This window comes from Schistocerca gregaria, chromosome X, assembly GCF_023897955.1.
Source record: "Schistocerca gregaria isolate iqSchGreg1 chromosome X, iqSchGreg1.2, whole genome shotgun sequence".
In the NCBI taxonomy this organism is placed as follows: domain Eukaryota; kingdom Metazoa; phylum Arthropoda; class Insecta; order Orthoptera; family Acrididae; genus Schistocerca; species Schistocerca gregaria.
The window spans coordinates 790,570,601-790,590,805 of record NC_064931.1 but is presented as its reverse complement, the minus strand read 5'-3'; the positions used below and the strand labels follow the sequence as shown (position 1 = coordinate 790,590,805).

The following is a 20,205-nucleotide window of genomic DNA, read 5'->3' as shown; positions in this document are numbered from 1 at the left end:
TACATAATGGGATGAACAGACTTTGAATGCAGAATGGTACTTGGCACTAGACTCATAGGTCATTTCATTTCGGAAGTTGTTAGGTAATTCAATATTCCACCACACACAGTGTGATGAGTTTGCCAAGAACAGCAAATTTCAGGCATTACCTCTCACCATGGACGTCGAAGTAGCAGACGGCCTTCACTTAACGACGGAAAGCATTGGCGTTTGTGTAGAGTTGTCAGTGCTAACAGACAGGCAACAATGGGTGGAATAACAGCAAAAATCAATGTTGGACATATGATGAACGAATACACTAGGACAGTGTGGTGATATCAGGGTTTAATGGGCTGTGGCAGCAGACGACTGACACAATAGCCATTGCTAAAAGACCGACATCGCCTGCAGAGCCTCTCCTGGGCTTGGGACCACATCAGTTGGACCTTATACAACTGGAAAACCATGGCCTGGTCAGTTGAGTCACGATGTTACTTGGTAAGAGCTGATGGTAAGGATCGAGTGTGGTGCAGACGGCACAAAGCCATGGACTGAAGTTGTCAACAAGGCTCTGAGGAAGTTGGTGGTGGCTCCATAATGGTGTGGGCAGTGTTTACATGGAATGGACTAGGTCCTCTGGCCAAACTGAACTGATAATTGAGTGGAAAAGGTTATGTTTGGCTATTTGGAGACCATTTGCAGCCATTCATGTACTTTATGTACCCAAACAATGATGGGATTTTTGTGGATGACAATGCATAATGTCACTTGGGCACAATTATTTGCGATTGTTTTGAAGAACGTTTGGACGATTTGAGGGCTTGACATGAATCCCACTGGACATTTGTGGGAAATAATCGAAAAGTCAGTCTGTGCACAAAATCTTGTACTGACAACATTTTTACAATTATGGAGGGCTGTAGAAACAGCATGGCTCAATATTTCTGCGGGGGACTCCCAAATACTTGTTGAGCCCATACCATATTGAATTGCTGCACTACGCTGGACCAAAGGAGGTCAGACGCAATACTAGGAAGTATCTTGCGGGTTTTGTCACCTCAGTGTAAACAACACTGCAATGCCTGTATGTCTGAGTGAATAATAGCCTCCAATCTGCATGGGGAAGATATGTTTACGTCTACTAAATGGATTTTTATTTTGCCAGAACTAGTTGAGCTATATACAGCAGTCAGGTTAAGACTGGTTAGTACTTGGAGAGGGAAAATATGTTTAAGTTCCCTAAGTGGCTTCCTATACATAAGCAATGGGTTTAAACAGGTAATGGAAAAACCTTTTGTCACGACTATGGATAGCAATCATTCTAATAAGGAAACATCACCAACTCGACCTCATATTTTAAAAATAAAAAAACTGCAATTGGAAGAGAACAGCACCAGCAATCGATCCGGTGCGAAAATTTGGGCTATAATTTTGACAGTGCACATTGATGACCTTCTGAATGTACACCTTTTAAATTTCATAATTTTGCATGCACTGCGTGTTTGCCAGTCGCTTCACCCCACTGCATCCACCTAAAGTGTGAGTGTGAAGTATTGTACAGCGGAGTGACAACCAGAGCCCTTCTATTTGCAGGGTACTGAAGGTGAGGAAAGAGCAGGGGGGAGGTGGACACATCTATCAAATGTGTTACGAAATCTTATTTCTACGAGGAAAACGTGTAAGTAATGTGAGTGCAGTACATAATATGTCAACCTCACGATCATATACATTCAGTATTATTTAATAATATTCTTGTATTGATATTTCAGAACTATATATTTACCTCCAAATGAAAATTAATAAACCTAAAGAAATGAAGAATTATTAAGATATGAAGTTAATGGTTTTCGACTTACAATTTAACCATGTCAACCACGTAGAAGAATAGCTCATCTCCTGTAAATGTACTTCACTCTAACATTGTCAGCTTCAAAATGCAAGAAAAAATAATAACACACAGCTGTGATGTTAATAATGAAAAGCATTCTGCTACTTTTCTAATGACATACCCATTCATTTCGTTGATATACACTGTATTTGTGAATCACAGCATAAAAATGTTCAAAGGAAAGAGATATCTGGAATAAGTGACAGGTTAGAAACCAAGTACTTTGACACAGTGAACAAAGCATGTTGCCCGTGAGAGCAGTATTTCAAAAACCTTTTATTCGATTCACTGTACAGTACTTCACATCCTGGTATTAGGCAGCTGCAGTGGGGTAGGGCGAGTGACAAAAGACAGCTGTGTGAGGAATTTAATAGTTGTACATTTGGAATGTCATAACTAGTTACTATCAGAATTGTGGACCAAATTTTTGCTGGGGATGATATCTTGGATTTATGCTTTTTCTCAGCTTAAAATGTGAGGAGCGACTGGTGATGTTTCCTTGTAAATGCTTTCCCAAGTTGGAAGGTGCTGGTTGGGTGAAAACATCTCAGCTGAGACAATGCCCTTTGTCTCAGAACTGGCACAGGGGAAGGGGTGTGACCCTGGGAGACAATGCCCATTGTCCCAGATCCGGCAGAGTGGGAGCGGTTATGCCCGACACTTTTTCGAATTTCCCAACATGTTATAAATAGAAAAATTGGGCTACTTTTGAAACTTGCACCAATTTTTGAATTTATTCCAGTTACATACAAACGGCAATTAGCTTATTCGGAAAGGGAGGGGAATGGGGCATCTGGTGACAGTGCATGACGTCATATTGACAGAATCGGGGCCAACGAGAAATACTAGTCCTACAACGAACTTGTGACGTCACACTAGTCGGCTTGTCCGCCACACAGGAACTCAATATTTAATTGAAAAGGTACCCACTAATAGTCTTAATTTCGTCGTGTGCAATCAAGAGCGTGCATACAATTAAACACACATTTAAGAATTATTAATCTCACCTGAAATAGTGAGCCGCTTCCTTAAGGAGACAGCTTCCGGCACCCGTAAGACCTGGAGTGTTACGTGCTGTGACGTACGCGACACATCTTGTCTTTCTCGTCGGGCGGATCTGGCCACAATGCACAGTGGCCCCGAACTGTCCTTGTCCCTCTTCTCCACTTAGAACATAATTCCTTGTTGTATATCATTTTAATAGGCATTTCGGGGAGCTTCTACAGACACTTCTAGTTTTAAGATAGCTTGTATGAATCGGAAGTTGTACTACAGACTGTTGGTATCGCTTACCATCTGAGTGACGTAAATTCGCGGAAAATCCGAAGGTAGAGGGATGGTGGTTAAGAAAAGGGGGGCTGTCATCTTTGCTTGGGGAAGATATCTGGACGTTGGTAGAAAGGCAGGAATTGTGTTCCTCTGGGCGATGATTTAGCCGCATCAATTTACGGCCTTAGATAATTTCGCAACGGCAACCACTGTGACTTAGAACAATTTTCGTGGTGTTACAGTGAGGACTCCGAATATTTTTTCCTCTTTCGACACTTGTAATGATTTCATAGGGGGTCGTACGGACTTCTGACTGTCGGGTGTAGAGCTGGTCCGCACTTATAATAATTCCACAGCTAGTAGCACTCTAAATGCTTCTGGGGCTGCGTTTTTCGTGAATAGTGCTGATCTGGACATAAACCCTGGAGAGACTAAAAGGTATCAGATAGATTATATAATGGTAAGACCTCTATTTAGAAACCAGGTTTTAAATTGTAAGACATTTCCAGGGGCAGATGTGGACTCTGACCACAATCTATTGGTTATGACCTGTAGATTAAAACTGAAGAAACTCCAAAAAGGTGGGAAGTTAAAGAGATGGGACATGGATAAACTGAAAGAACCAGAGGTTGTACAGAGTTTCAGGGAGAGCATGAGGGAACAATTGACAGGAATGGGGGAAAGAAATACACTAGAAGTAGAATGGGTAGCTCTGAGGGGTGAAGTAGTGAAGGCAGCAGAGGATAAAGTAGGTAAAAAGAGGAGGGCTGCTAGAAATACTTGGGTAACGGAAGAAATATTGAATTTAATTGATGAAAGGAGAAAATATAAAAATGCAGTAAATGAAGCAGGCAAAAAGGAATACAAACGTCTCAAAAATGAGATCGACAGGAAGTGCAAAATGGCTAAGCAGGGATGGCTAGAGGAGAAATGTAAGGATGTAGAGGCTTATCTCACTAGGGGTAAGATAGATACTGCCTACAGGAAAATTAAAGAGACCTTTGGAGATATGAGACCCACTTGTATGAACATCAAGAGCTCAGATGGAAACCCAGTTCTAAGCAAAGAAGGGAAAGTAGAACGGTGGAAGGAGTATATAGAGGGTCTATACAAGGGCGCTGTACTTGAGGACAATACTATGGAAAAGGAAGAGGATGTAGATGAAGATGGAATGCGAGATACGATACTGCGTGAAGAGTTTGATAGAGCACTGAAAGACGAGAGTCAAAACAAGGCCCCCGGAGTAGACAACATTCCATTGGAACTACTGACGGCCTTGGGAGAGCCAATCCTGACAAAACTCTACCATCTGGCGAGAAAGATGTATGAAACAGGCGAAATACCCTCAGACTTCAAGAAGAATATAATAATTCCAGTCCCAAAGAAAGCAGATGTTGACAGATGTGAAAATTACCGAACTATCAGTTTAATAAGCCAGAGCTGCAAAATACTAACGCGAATTCTTTACAGACGAATGGAAAAACTACTAGAAGCCGACCTCGGGGAAGATCAGTTAGGATTCCGTAGACATACTGGAACACGTGAGGCAATACTGACTTTACGACTTATCTTAGAAGAATGATTAAGGAAAGGCAAAGCTACGTTTCTAGCATTTGTAGACTTAGAGAAAACTTTTGACAATGTTGACTGGAATACTCTCTTTCAAATTCTGAAGCTGGCAGAGGTAAAATACAGGGAGCTAAAGGCTATTTACAATTTGCACAGAAACCAGATGGCAGTTGTAAGAGTCGAGGGCGTGAAAGGGAAGCAGTGGTTGGGAAGGGAGTGAGACAGGGTTGAAGCTTCTCCCCGATGTTATTCAATCTGTATATTGAGCAAGCAGTAAAGGAAACAAAAGAAAAATTCGGAGTAGGTATTAAAATCCACGGAGAAGAAATAAAACTTTGAGGTTCGCAGTTGACATTGCAATTCTGTCAGAGACAGCAAAGGACTTGGAAGAGCAGTTGAACGGAATGGATAGCGTCTTGAAAGGAGGATATAATATGAACATCAACAAAAGCAAAACGAGGATAATGGAATGTAGTCGAATTAAGTCGGATGATGCTGAGGGAATTAGATTAGGAAATGGGACACTTAAAGTAGTAAAGTAGTTTTGCTATTTGAGGAGCAAAATAACTGATGATGGTCGAAGTAGAGAGGATATAAAATGTAGACTGGCAATGAGAAGGAAAGCGTTTCTGAAGAAGAGAAATTTCTTAACATCGTGTATAGATTTAAATGTCAGGAAGTCGTTTCTGAAAGTATTTGTATGGAGTGTAGCCATATATGAAAGTGAAACATGGACGATAAATAGTTTGGACAAGAAGAGAATAGAAGCTTTCGAAATGTGGTGCTACTGAAGAATGCTGAAGATTAGATGGGTAGATCACATAACTAATGAGGAAGTATTGAATAGGATTTGGGAGAAGAGAAGTTCGTGGCACAGCTTGATCAGAAGAAGGCATCGGCTGGTAGGACATGTTCTGAGGCATCAAGGGATCACCAATTTAGTATTGGAGGGCAGCGTGGAGGGTAAAAATCGTAGAGGGAGACCAAGAGATGAATACACTAAGCAGATTCAGAAGGATGTAGGCTGCAGTACGTACTGGGAGATGAAGCAGCTTGCACAGGATGGTGTAGCATGGAGAGCTGCATCAAACCAGTCTCAGGACTGAAGACCACAACAACAACAACCATTATACGAGGACTCGAGTCATTTTAGATATGATTTGCTACAGCAAGTAGATATTGATCAATCTGCAATTTTTTGGGCAATAAATCAATAAACTATGAATGGTTTTAAGCTTTAAATTCGTTGTTGTTTAACATAATTTAAATGCAGCACCTATATTTCATTCTGTCAAACACTATATTCTGATTTTGTGTATCAGAAAACCTGTTTAAATTTTCTTTTTATTATCGGAAAAGCGACCGATACGAACAAGAAACCCTACGAGATCGATACGACCTGGGAAAAAGAACTATTATTACTGTACCGCCGCAATTCGTGTAATATTCGTTCTCCTTGGGCCTGGATAAGTCGATCGTGAAGCTGTACACAGAACTGGGATTCGTCTCAAAAGACATCTGGTGCTATTCCTCCGTCCAGTTATGACTGTGATCAGGATGGTGACGTAAGAGTTGCTCAGGGTCAATAGAGTTACCGAAAGGTTAATTGTGATGCCAGTGAATTTTTAAACGGTTTGAAAAATTAATAGTTGTCTCCGGAATAATAGAATTAAGCACGGAATCACACATATGTTGGTTTTCTTTCTTTGCTGAGTCTATACACGTACAAAAAGGATTATTATTACAGTTACAGCTGTGTTCCAAAAATCTCAGTTAAGTAATGTGGTGAAAGAAAATTTGATCAATTTATTACTTAAATTCGGCTATGGGCTAAAATAAACTTGTAATTTGCATTTCCATTACGAAACTGGCTTACGTTGCAGATTCAAGAAGTGTCAGTACGTTACGAGAAAATTTGTAAAATCCAATATGAGTAGAGCTTTAACATGTGTGAACTCTGCAGTGAAAGCACAAAGAAGAAGAAGAAGAAGAAGAAGAAGAAGATAAGAAGAAGAGGAAGAATTAAGATTTCCATCTGGTAAGTAAATAAGTGATGAAGATGCATTTAAGTACTTAAAAATTATTGTTGGGGGGAAATCTCGTTTTCAGCATCATCATGAAGAAAATTAACGTAATTAGTAACAAATCATGTGAGTATCAAAGTTATTGATCTTCACTTTCAGCGCCACGCCACAATAATTACAAAATCAGAACTTACACTTAGTAAATTTGTACATGCAATGTTTTCTTCATGTTTCCCCTTAGAAAAGTAAGGTGCATTACTATAGCTTTTTTCCAACATCCGCAGCCTACAGTTTGTCTCTGCAGGCAAATGTTCCTCCGCAATCTGTGTCAGTTTTTTTTAATGTGAATGTACGAGAATATTTCATTTACGTGAGTGCTTCTGGTAACGTATCTCATTTAAAAAAATTCATTTTCGCAATGATCAACAAGTAGAACGAGATTCTTCCTCATAGGTGTGACAGAAATTTTAGCACAGCTATAAAAAATTTGGTAAGATATTAATTAAAATTCGTTTGCCTATATTTCTAAAACGTAAGTACAACCCTCTTATAAACACAGGTGTTTTTCTACTGATGTTGACTGCAGCAGTTTATCAACACAATACAATTGTTTCCTGATGTTTCCTTGGCATTAGAAGAGAAGGAAATATGCGAGGATTATATTGAGGCCGGGAAGATGGCGGTAAAGAGAATAACGTGAATCTTTGGTCCGGGAAATTAATACAAACGGAAAACAAACATGAAACATGAAATAACTAACTAATTTGTAGTGGGACAGATGTTTTGCCTCATTTATATTAAGGAAATGAATTAGACTCCGTAGATGGGCAACTCTATATTAACGAGACCCAAAATAGAGGAATGTTTCTGAAAAGGTGTTTCGTTATGTCACACGAAAGAATAGTTATAATACGAGATAAAGGCATAAACAAAGCAGTCGGGTAACTTATTCATATATTGCAAAGAAACCAGTGACATGATAGTTATATAAGACGAGTAAGAAAACCAATGAATAACGTGAAAATGAATGAAAAATAATTTATTCACTTCATATTGACTGCAAAAGCGTCTTAAGCAACGGGTAAATTTTAGGTTGTCACTTGAATTGTAATGAGTGGTAGTAAACTTTAAAAAAATGTCAAATATATGTCGAGTTTGGACACCGATGAGAGAATATAAAATTAGAAACCAGTTAATATTGTGACATACTGAAGAAATATGGAACATAGAATATTCTTTGGAGTTCAGACTTCTGGACATTTTGAAGCAAATTATCAACAAAGGTCTATTTACAAATTTTATAGTGCGGTTTGTATCAGGGCTCTCAAGTGGTATAAATGTTTCATTGATAACAACTGGTTTCAAAATATCGGCAGATAAGGAGTTACTGGTACCAAGTATACAGCAAAATAATCTCACTAGACAGACTATCATTATCCCCTCCAATCAGTACACTGGTCGGACGGGGGCGCTGCAGGTGATGTAGACCTGGTAGGTCATGGCAGCAAAGTGATCTGCATGTTTCACCGGTCTTTATGGAATCAGAACAGTAAGACAGGCGACATGGAGACATGGCAGAATGAATGAAAGCAACTACCGTGTATGGATCTGCCCAAGATCACATCGTGAGTGAATCGTCCGATTTGTTGGTGTATTAACGTGGACTCTCCAAAGTGTCTACAAGTAATGCTGTACCATGCCTCCCGGCGTATGAACAGTGTTTGTGAAAGTATCCTAACGGAAAAGGACCGATGACGAGTATCACGCCTTGTCAGTGACAATCGATTTCGATCTGACAAGAGTTTCCGCTGTCAGTGAATCCAAGTACATGTCAACCAGTTTCCGACGGAACACCGGGAAAGGAACTGCATACAGTGGACATTTATAGTCGGTTTCCTCACGAAGCCATTTTTCATGGCGGCACACAAAATCGGACGACTTCACTGGGTCATAAAATACAGAAACTGGACAGTACGAGTAACTGATTGGGGGTGGGGGGGGAGAGGGGGGGGGAGGGGATGTAGTGTGGTCTGATGAGTTTCGATTTTGTTTCTTTTCGAATGATACAAGGTTTTGGGTGCACCGACTGCCCAAAGAGGTGTTTAATTGAGTAATTCAGTGTGTCGAGGGTATAGTTGAAACCACAGATGGTTCTGTGAACTTGTGGGGGTGTTTCTCCTACCATGACTTGGGCTCACACCTACAGATTATCGCATACATGGACCAGGGTGACTATTTCAACGTCCTTGATGACCATGTGTTACATTTTCTCTTATATCTACATTCTGAGTGTACAGTGTTTCACGATGACAAAAGCCATGCTCATAGGGCTGCACACATACGTTCCAGATGTGACGAACACTAATGCACCTTATCATATCTCAACTGTCCGCTTAAATCACCGGCGTAAATTCCATAGCAAATGTCTGAGACTCTGGAACAGTGAGTAAACGTCACAGTCAACATATTCGCAGTTTGGTATCTACATCGGATCGAATCATCAATGATATGTTTCAGTTGGATATGGCATATCTGCAAAAATGTCGACTCATTTAACTCGCTGATTCCATACACCAGACTGGCATATACACAGAACGACATGCTTCAGCAGTGGAGGGTCACATGACCACATGGTAAAAATTCGACTATATACTGCGCTTCAAAGCCATGATGCTCTTTTAAGACAGTGATCAATATTTTCTCTGGTGAGTTTATGTTGATTCGGACAATATGGTGGTATAATGTATAGGTGTTGGACAAAAATACAAAGAAGCTGCAAGAAATGTATGTTTGAACATAAATGCACGTTGGCCTGTTGTAATCGGCCGCGGACGGCTCCTGCGCAATGTCGTTAATATGTGGCAAGTGTGAGTGGGAGTCAGAACAGTGTTGTGTGTCGTGAGCGCGGAGTCGGAACTAAGTGAATTCGAATGTGAGCAAAATCTTGGTGTTCTTTCGGTATGTGCTTCCGTAACCAAGGCAATGGAAGCGTTTTGTTGTTTCGAGAGACACTATATCGAAGGTTTTACTGCATACGGGGGAAGCGGAATAACTCATCAGCTAAGTCACAACACAGACGAGTGTTTTCTTTAGGCACTGAAGACGGGCATTGAAAAGGACAGTAACGAAAAATAAGAGGGCGACAGCTGCAAAAGCCACTGCCAAGACTAAATGTCGAACTCGTGAACCCCGTCAGCACCAGACCAGCACGAAGCGTGCTCCATACGATGGGAATTTCAGGGCAAGCTTGAATAGGCTATTTTCCTGTGTTAAAAATATGATTCAGATCGTTGTTATTCCGATAAATTATAGTATACAAATAGCATTAAAAGTCAATATTCTCACAATATATATATATTTTTATGTAATTAAAGCTTAAATATCATTAAGTATCAAGATCTGGTCACGTGACCGAAAACGCTCTGTTATTGGTTGATGCTCTGGTGACATCACAAGCTAGGAGTATGGCTGCGGTCACAGTGGCACCGATATCGGTGGATTTCGCCGACGACCGACAGCTGCCGGAGACGGCCGATTTTTTCAAATCAGTACGCCACTAAGTACTCGGTCACACTATAGCCGATCGTATCTCCTGAACGTACAGACTTTGGTCGACAATCGGTGAAATTCAAATCAGTTTATTTTCTTCGGTCAGATCGACCGACGTTCTCGCATACGAAATATGGAGCGTGATAAACTAAGTTTGGTCCAAGAAAGAGTGAGTTTGTGCTATCCTCATGATGAAAATATCATAATCGGGTTATAGGTTCGGAAGCTATGTACTGAAATCGTAAGTTTATTGGAAACCTCAAATAGGCAAAATCTTTTTTCGAAATTTTTACCATGGATCATAACCGCAAAAACAAATTTGTTCAAGTGAAGAAAGTGGCGTATCTCATATGCTTGCAGCTACTGAACTGGATCTTTTTTGTGGTAGGTTGTCACTAGTTGTCTACAGTTTATTATTACTGTTTATTAGCGTTTTATGCCAATGGGGTAATGATACTGTTAATATGAAGTGGTTTGCAAATGTGGTGTACAGTACGTATTTCCACTTTTAAGTGCTTAAGGTTTTCAGAGTACCTTATGCTACACATTATGCTTGTCTTTCACTCTCGTGCTAAATGATAGTCACTGAATGTGTTTGGATACGTTCATTAGGAGACAGGAAAGCTTCCTCACATGCATTCGGTCTATCTTTAATAGGAGAAGTTGGCCGAAGCTATCAAAAAAATGTTCAGATTTGTGTGAAATCTTAACTGCTAAGGTTATCAGTCCCTAAGCTTACACACTACTTAACCTAAATTACCCTAAGGACAAACACACATACACCCATGCCCGAGGGAGGACTCGAACCTCCGCCGGGACCAGCCGCATAGTCCATGACTGTAGCGCCTGAGACCGCTCTGCTAAACCCGCGCGACCCGAAGTTATCGGGAGATCTCTGGCGACGGTGTCTGACGACCGTTGTCGGTGTCATTGTGAGTGCAGCCTAACAGGAAGCTACACGTGTGCTAAGGAGCGTTAGCAGAAATTACGAGGGGTTTACGTACTGTTTTTGCAAACAGTTTAGCTATTTAGTGTTGGAAAACGCAATTACAACTTTTAAGTAACAATAGAAAGGAATTTTGTGAACACTGATAGTGAAAGCCTTGCCAAAGTTGATGCGTTTATGTTCCACCCATTTAGAGCGGCGGTATGTGCAACAATGCACATTCTTTTCCCTGCTCCCTGCAATATTATTAAACTCGGTCAAAACATAGGAACTGTAGAACTTTTGCAAGTGAGTAGGTATATTGCAACTAGACTGTGGACTATCAGTCATGAGCCACGCCCCAAAAGCACGATAAAATTATTCTTGGCAAAAATTATTGCTGATTTCCTCTGTAAAAGTCACTCAGCAGAAACACCACACGTAACAGGCGTTTGGTAGCGCAAAGAATAGCGTATCCAAGTGCAAATCAAAAGGTCACATGTTTGAATCCTGCAAAATTTCTATATTTTTGAAAGTCTTACACGAAATACGAAAACAACGTTATCAAGAACTGATGTAACAGTTGTTTCGATTGTGGGTTGTATTATACAGGGTGTTACAAAAAGGTACGGCCGAACTTCCAGCAAATATTCCTCACACACAAAGAAAGAAAATATGTTATGTGGACATGTGTCCGGAAACGCTTACTTTCCATGTTAGAGCTCATTTTATTACTTCTCTTCAAGTCACATTAATCATGGAATGGAAATACACAGCAACAGAACGTACCAGCGTGACTTCAAACACTTTATTACAGGAAATGTTCAAAATGTCCTGCGTTAGCGAGCGTACACGCATCCACCCTCCATCAGCATGGAATCCCTGATGCGCTGATGCAGCCCTGGAGAATGGCGTACTGTATCACAGCCGTCCACAATAAGAGCACGAAGAGTCTCTACATTTGGTACCGGGGTTGCGTAGACAAGAGCTTTCAAATGCCCCCATAAATGAAAGTCAAGAGGGTTGAGGTCAGGAGAGCGTGGAGGCCATAGAATTGGTCCGCCTCTACCAATCCATCGGTCACCGAATCTGTTGTTGAGAAGCGTACAAACACTTCGACTGAAATGTGCAGGAGCTCCATCGTGCATGAACCAAATGTCGTGTCGTACCTGTAAAGGCACATGCTTTGGCAGCACAGGTAGAGTATCCCGTATGAAATCATGATAACGTGCTCCATTGAGCGTAGGTGGAAGAACATGGATCCCAATCAAGACATCACCAACAATGCTTGCCCAAACTGTAGAGCAATGAGTCGCATGTCAACATAAGCAACTAAGTCGACATTACCTTCCTTCAATTGGGCCAACTGGCGGTGAATCGAGGAAGTACAGTACATACTGACGAAACTAAAATGAGCTCTAACATGGAAATGAATCTTTTCCGGACACATGTCGACGTAACATCTTTTCTTTATTTGTGTGTGTGGAATGTTTCCTGAAAGTTTGGCAGTACCTTTTTGTAACACCCTGTATATAGCTTCACATTAGTATTAGGCTGAGAAATGGACAATAGAGCATAAATGCGTTTACTTTGCGAACAACCAGTTCACATTTTTGGAAAGCATTGCAAGTAGTAAAGAAATCACCGTACGCCCTCAGTACAGCGAGGTATAGGGCGATGAGGTTTTCTATACGGAGAGATATAAAGCGTGTACGACACGCAGGTGACACAGACGTAAGGACTGTGAGGTCTGTTAGCGTAAACTGACGTTAGCGTCTGTAGCAGACATACTTAAACTTTTTGTAAAATGATGAAATAACGAAAGCTTAGAAAACAAGCGTCCTAGATGGATAGTACGAAGATAAAAACACTGTTTCTAATAAAGTGAAAAGCGTGTGGTCACATTAACTTGAAAATATTTTCTTGAACGTGACGTGTGTGAACAGCGAATGCAAATGTGAGCTCATGTAAACAGCAAGGGAAACACAATAATTTTCTATTTCTGATCGGTGTGGTGAAGTTTTGTAATTGTGATTTGGTTGCATTATCAGAGGACTGTCAAGTCGTTTCAAAAATAAACAAAAAATGTTCTTGCGGGTTGGATTCGAACCAGTGATCTATGGACAAAAAGCAGATTTCAGAGTACCTGATAGTGTTGAGGATCATTGTACAAAGTTCAAAACCATCGTACAATATGCATTAGATGAGTATGTACCAAGCAAGATCGTAAGAGATGGAAAAGAGCCACCGTGGTACAACAACCGAATTAGAAAACTGCTGCGGAAGCAAAGGAAACTACACAGAAAACATAAATATAGCCAAAGCCTTGCAGACAAACAAAAATTACGCTAAGCGAAATGTAGTGTAAGGAGGGCTACGCGAGAGGCGTTCAATGAATTTGAAAGTAAAGTCCTGTGTACTTACTTGGCAGAAAATCTTAAGAAATTTTGGTCTTATGTCAAAGCAGTAGCCGGCCAGAGTGGCTGAGCGGTTCTAGGCGCATCAGTCTGGAACCGCGCGACAGCTACGGTCTCAGGTTCGAATCCTGCCTCGGGCATGGATGTGTGTGTCGTCCTTAGGTTAGTTGAGTTTAAGTAGTTGTAAGTTCTAGGGGACTGATGACCTCAGATGTTAAGTCCCATAGTGCTCAGAGCCATTTGAACCATCAAAGCGGTAGGTGGATCAAAACAAAATATCCAGACACTCTGTGATCAAAATTGTACTGTAACAGAGGATGACAGACTGAAGGCCAAAATACTAAATATTTTTTTCCAAAGCTGTTTCACAGAGGAAGACTGCACTGCAGTTCCTTCTCTAGATTTTCGCACAGATGAAAAAAATGGTAGATATCGAAATAGACGACAGAGGGATAGGGAACAATTGAAATCGCTCAAAAGAGGAAAGGCCGCTGGACCTGATGACATCTCTAACGTCGATCAGTTGTAGAATTTTGGAACACGTATTATGTTCGAGTATAATGACTTTTCTGGAGACTAGAAATTTACTCTGTATGAATCAGCATCGGTTTCGAAAAAGACGATCGTGTGTAACCCAGCTCGCGTTATTTCGTCCACGACACTCAGAGGGCCATACACACGGGTTCCCAGGTAGATGCCGTGTTTCTTGACTTCCGCAAGGCGTTCGATACAGTTTCCCACAGTCATTTAATGAACAAAGTAAGAACATATGGACTATCAGACCAATTGTGTGATTCGATTGGAGAGTTCCTAGATAACAGAACGCAGCATGTCATTCTCAATGGAGAGAAGTCTTCCGAAGTAAGAGTGGTTTCAGGTGTGCCGCAGGGGAGTGTCGTAGGACCGTTGCTATTCACAATATACATAAATAACCTTGTGGATAACATCGGACGTTCACTGAGGCTTTTTGCGGATGATCCTGTGGCATATCGAGAGGTTGTAACAATGGAAATTGTACTGAAATGCAGGAGGATCTGCAGCGAATTGACGCATGGCGCAGGAAATGGCAATTGAATCTCAATGTAAACAAGTGTAATGTGCTGCGAATACACAGAAAGAAAGATCCATTATCATTTAGCTACGATATAGCAGAAAGCAACTGGAAGCAGTTAATTCCATAAATTATCTGGGAGTATGCATTAGGAGTAATTTAAAATGGAATGATCATATAAAGTTGATCGTCGATAAAGCAGATGCCAGACTTAGATTCATTGGAAGAATCATAAGGAAATGCAATCGGAAAACAAAGGAACTAGTTTACAGTACACTTGTTCGCCCACTGCTTGAATACTGCTCACCAGTGTGGGATCAGTACCAGATAGGGTTGATCGAAGAGATAGAGAAGATCCAACGGAGAGCAACGCGTTTCGTTACAGGATCATTTATTAATCGCGAAAGCGTTACGGAGATGATAGATAAACTCCAGTGGAAGACTCTGCAGGAAACACGCCCAGTAGCTCGGTACGGGCTTTTGTTGAGGCTTCGAGAACATGCCTTCATCCAGGAGTCAAGCGGTATATTGCTCCCTCCTACGTATATCTCGCGAAGAGACCATGAGGATAAAATCAGAGAGATTAGAGCCCACACAGAGGCATACCGACAATCCTTCTTTCCACGAACAATACGAGACTGGAATAGAAGGGAGAGCCGATAGAGGTACTCAAGGTACCCTCCGCCACACACCGTCAGGAGGCTTGCGGAGTATGGATGTAGATGTGGATGTAGACACCGGCTTACAAAATTCGACGGTTTACAGCACAAACATCTAAATGACAATTTTCAGTAAATGTTTAATTTCACTGAATGACGCAATCCCTCGCTGTAACAATTGAAGAGCCTATCTCGGATGCAAGTTAACTTTAACTTCATAGAGCAAGTTAGAGGACTTGTGGGTGGCCGTGGTGCCAATTTGCCGGTACAGTGCAACCATATTTTACACATCTTATTCCCTGCAACATTCAAAACAACTTTTCAGAAATTTTTATAACTGTATTTGTACAGTATGGTACTACACACCATTTATAACTCATTTTACGAAACGTGAATTGCAAAACAAGACACCACCGTGAATTAGAATTGCCACAGTAAGAGGACCGATGTAGCTGGTGACGTCACAGAATCATATGACACGAATGGAGCGTTTTAGAGGGCTTTCAGATTATTTGAACTTCATTTCCGTTTTTATAGAAGAATACAGAAATTCAAGAGGGGAAAAAAGCATATTACGAAAGTAAAATTACATAATTAATCATTTCAGTTAATTTCCAGAAAAAAGTGAAATACCCTAACGCAAATTCCCGTAACAGGAAAACGGGATGCGAAAGACATAACATCTGGACTCTAGAGAAATGTAAGAAAGTAGTTTGGTCGCATGAGTCTTTTATAACACTGTGTCCAACTTCTGACAGGGTCTACGTCCCAAGAGTGAAACATAGCGCGATTTCAGTTATGATTTGAGCAGCCGCATCGTGGTATTGCATGGGTCCCATGCTTACTGTGCAAGGTCGCAATACTGCCAAGAACTGCGTGATCATTTTGGCTGATTGGGTCCATTCTATGATAAATATTTGTTCCCCAGTGGCGATGCTGTGTTTCAAAACCAAAGGGCCTGTGCTCACTCAGCTAAGCATCGTCTAGAATTGGTTATGTGAGCTAGAGAACGAGTTGTCGAATCTTCCCTGGTCACCACTGTCACCAAATCTCAATGTTATTGAGCCTTTGTGGTCTACTTTGGGGAGAAGCGTGAGTGATTGCTATCCACTTCCGTTATCATTATGTGAACTTGCCACTATATTTCAGGAGGACTGGTATAAGATTCCCTTGTAAACTGTACAAGACCTGTATTTATTCCGAGATGATTGGAAGCTGTCTTGAATGCCAGTAGTATTCGTACAATGTATTGGCATCGTAACGTATTGTGCTTTTGTTGTTACCAAATTTCTGTCCATCCCCTGCAGATGTAACCGGATTTTACTTTGGACTTTTTGGAAGAAAAGTTACTTTTTTGCGTAATTCTTTTGTAGAGATTTAAACAAATTACAATTTTAATGACAATACACAGATGTGACGGAAGTAATGGGATACCTCCTAATTCGTGTCTGACCTCCTTTTGCCCAGCATAGTGCAGACACTCAACATGGCATGGACTCGGAAGTCGTTGGAAGCCACTGCAGAAATATTGTGTAATGCTGTCCTGTACCCGTCCATAATCGCGAAAGTCTTGCCTATGCAGGATTTCACGCACGATATGACCTCTGGATTATGTCCCATAAATATTCGATGGGATACATGTCGGGCGATCTGGGTCACCAAATAATTCGCTGGAATTGTCCAGAATGTTCTTCAAAGAAATCGCGAACAGCTGTAGCCCAGTGACATGGCGTATTGTGATCCCTAAAAATTCCATCATTGTTTGGGAACATAAAGTCCTAAAATTGCTGCAAATGATCTCCAAGTAACTAAGCAAAACCATTTCGGGTCAATGACCCAGTCCATTCCACGTAAACACAGTTCAGACCATTATCGAGCCACCACCAGCTGGCACAGTGCCTTGTTAACAACCTGTGCCCATGGTTTCGTGCAATCTGCCATCATTTCTTACCAACTGAAACCGGGACACATTTCACCAGTCACGGTTTTCCAGTCGTCCAGCGTTCAACCGACATGGTCACGAGCCCAGTAGTGGCTGTAAGGGCGATGTCATGCTGTTAGCAAAAGCTATGGCATCGGTCGTCTACTGCCATACTGCCATAGTCCATGAACGCCAGAACTCACCGCACTACCCTAACGGATACCTTCGTCGTTCGTCCCACATTGATTTATACGGTCATTTCACTCGGTGTTGCTTCTCTGTTAGCACTGGCAAATCTATGCAAACGCTGCTGCTCTCGGTCGTTAAGTGAAGGCCGTCGGCCACTGCGTTGTCTGTGGTAAGAAGTAATGCCTGAAATTTGGTATTCTGGGCACGTTCTTAAGACTGTGGATCTCAGAAAATTGAATTCCCTAACGATTTTCGAAATAGAGAGTCCTGTGCGCCTAGCTCCCACTACCATTTCGCGTCTGAAGTTCGTTAATTCTCGCCTTGCCGGCATAATCTCGCCGGAAACCTTTACACAAGAATCACTTGAGTACAGATGACAGCTCTGTCAATGCCCTGCCTTTTATGCACAATGCACGCGATACTAATGCCATCTGTATATGTGCATATCGCCATCCCATGACATAAGCTACTTCTACATTTACATCTACATCTACATTTATACTCCGCAAGCCACCCAGCAGTGTGTGGCGGAGGGCACTTTACGTGCCACTGTGATTACCTCCCTTTCCTGTTCCAGTCGCGTATGGTTCGCAGGAAGAACGACTGCCGGAAAGCCTCCGTGCGCGCTCGGATCTCTCTAATTTTACATACGATATCTCCTCGGGAGGTATAAGTAGGAGGTAGCAATATATTCGATACCTCGTCCAGAAACGCACCGTCTAGAAACCTGGACAGCAAGCTACACAGCGACGAGGAGCACCTCTCTTGAAGTAGCCACTTCAGTTTACTAAACATCTCCGTAACGCTTACCAAATAACGCTGTGACGAAACGCGCCGCTCTTCTTTGGAAATTCTCTATCTCCTCTGTCAACCCGACCTGGTACGGAACCCACACTCATGAGCAATACTCAAGTATAGGTCGAACGAGTGTTTCGTAAGCCACCTCCTTTGTTGATGGACTATATTTTCTAAGGACTCTTCCACTGAATCTCAACCTGGCACCCGCCTTACCAACAATTAGTTTTATATGATCATTCCACTTCAAATCGTTCCGTACGCATACTCCCAGATATTTTACAGAAGTAACTGCTACCAGCGTTTGTTCCGCTATCATATAATCATACAATAAAGGATCCTTCTTTCTATGTATTCGCAATACATTGTTGTGGTCTTCAGTCCTGAGACTGGTTTGATGCAGCTCTCCATGCTACTGTATCCTGTGCAAGCTTCTTCATCTCCCAGTACCTACTGCAGCCTACATCTTTCTGAATGTGCTTAGTGTATTCATCTCTTGGTCTCCCTCTACGATTTTTATCCTCCACGCTGCCCTCCAGAACTAAATTGGTGATCCCATGATTCCTCAGAACATGTCCACCCAGCCGATCCCTTCTTCTGGTCACGTTGTGCCACAAACTCCTCTTCTCAATTCTATTCAATACCTCCTCATTAGTTGTGTGATCTACCCATCTAATCTTCAGCATTCTTCTGTGGCACCACATTTCGAAAGCTTCTATTCTCTTCTTGACTAAACTATTTATCGTCCACGTTTCACTTCCATTCATGGCTACACTCCATACAAATACTTTCAGAAATGACTTCCTGACACTTAAATCTATACTCGATGTTAATTTCTCTTCTTCAGAAACGCTTTCCTTGCCATTGCCAGTCTACATCTTATATCCTCTCTACTTCGACCATCATCAGTTATTTTGCTCCCCAAATAGCAAAACTCCTTTACTACTTTAAGTGTCTCATTTCCTAATCCAATTCCCTCAGCATCACCCGACTTAATTAAACTCCATTCCATTATCCTCGTTTTGCTTTTGTTGGTGTTCATCTTATACGCTCCTTTCAAGAAACTCTCCATTCCGTTCAAATGTTCTTCCAAGTCGTTTGCTGTCTCTGATAGAATTACAATGTCATCGGCGAACCTCAAAGTTTTTATTTCTTCTCCATGGATTTTAATACCTACTGCGAACTTTTCTTTTGTTTCCTTTACTGCTTGCTCAGTATACAGATTGAATAGCATCGGGGAGAGGCTACAACCCTGTCTCACTCCCTTCCTAACCACTGCTTGCCTTTCATGTCCCTCGAGTCTTATAACTGCCATCTGCTTTCCTTACAAATTGTAAATAGCTTTTTGTTCCCTGTATTTTACCCCTGCCACATTACATTTGTCTATGTTAAGGGTCAGTTGCCACTCCTTGCACCAAGTGCCTATCCGCTGCAGATCTTCCTGCATTTCGCTGCAATTTTCTAATGCTGCAACTTCCCTGTGTACTACATTATCATCTGCGAAAAGCCGCATGGAACTTCCGACACTGTCTACTAGCTCATTTATATATATTGTGAAAAGCAATGGTCCCGTAGCATTCCCCTGTGGAACGACAGAGGTTACTTTAACGTCTGTAGACGTCTCTACATTTACAACATACTGTGTTCTGTTTGCTAAAAACTCTTCAATCCAGCCACACAGCTGGTCTGATATTCCGTAGGCTCTTACTTTGTATGTCAGGCTTCAGTGTAAAGCACATGTTCGCGCGGGATTAGCCGAGCGGTCTTGGGCGCTGCACTCATGGAGTGTGCGGCTGGTCCCGGCGGAGGTTAGAGTCCTTCCTCGGGCATGGGTGTGTGTGTTTGTCCTTAGGATAATTTAGGTTAAGTAGTGTGTAAGCTTAGTGACTGATGACCTTAGCAGTTAAGTCCCGTAAAATTTCACACACACATTCAAAATGGTTCAAATGGCTCTGAGCACTATGGGACTT

General features: G+C 41.6%; 1 protein-coding gene across 1 annotated transcript in view; it reads right to left on the bottom strand.

The window, feature by feature from the left end:
• The window catches only part of LOC126298321 (uncharacterized), an 897,137-nt gene that overhangs the window by 160,828 nt on the left and 716,104 nt on the right, over window positions 1-20,205 (bottom strand). The window lies entirely within an intron of this gene.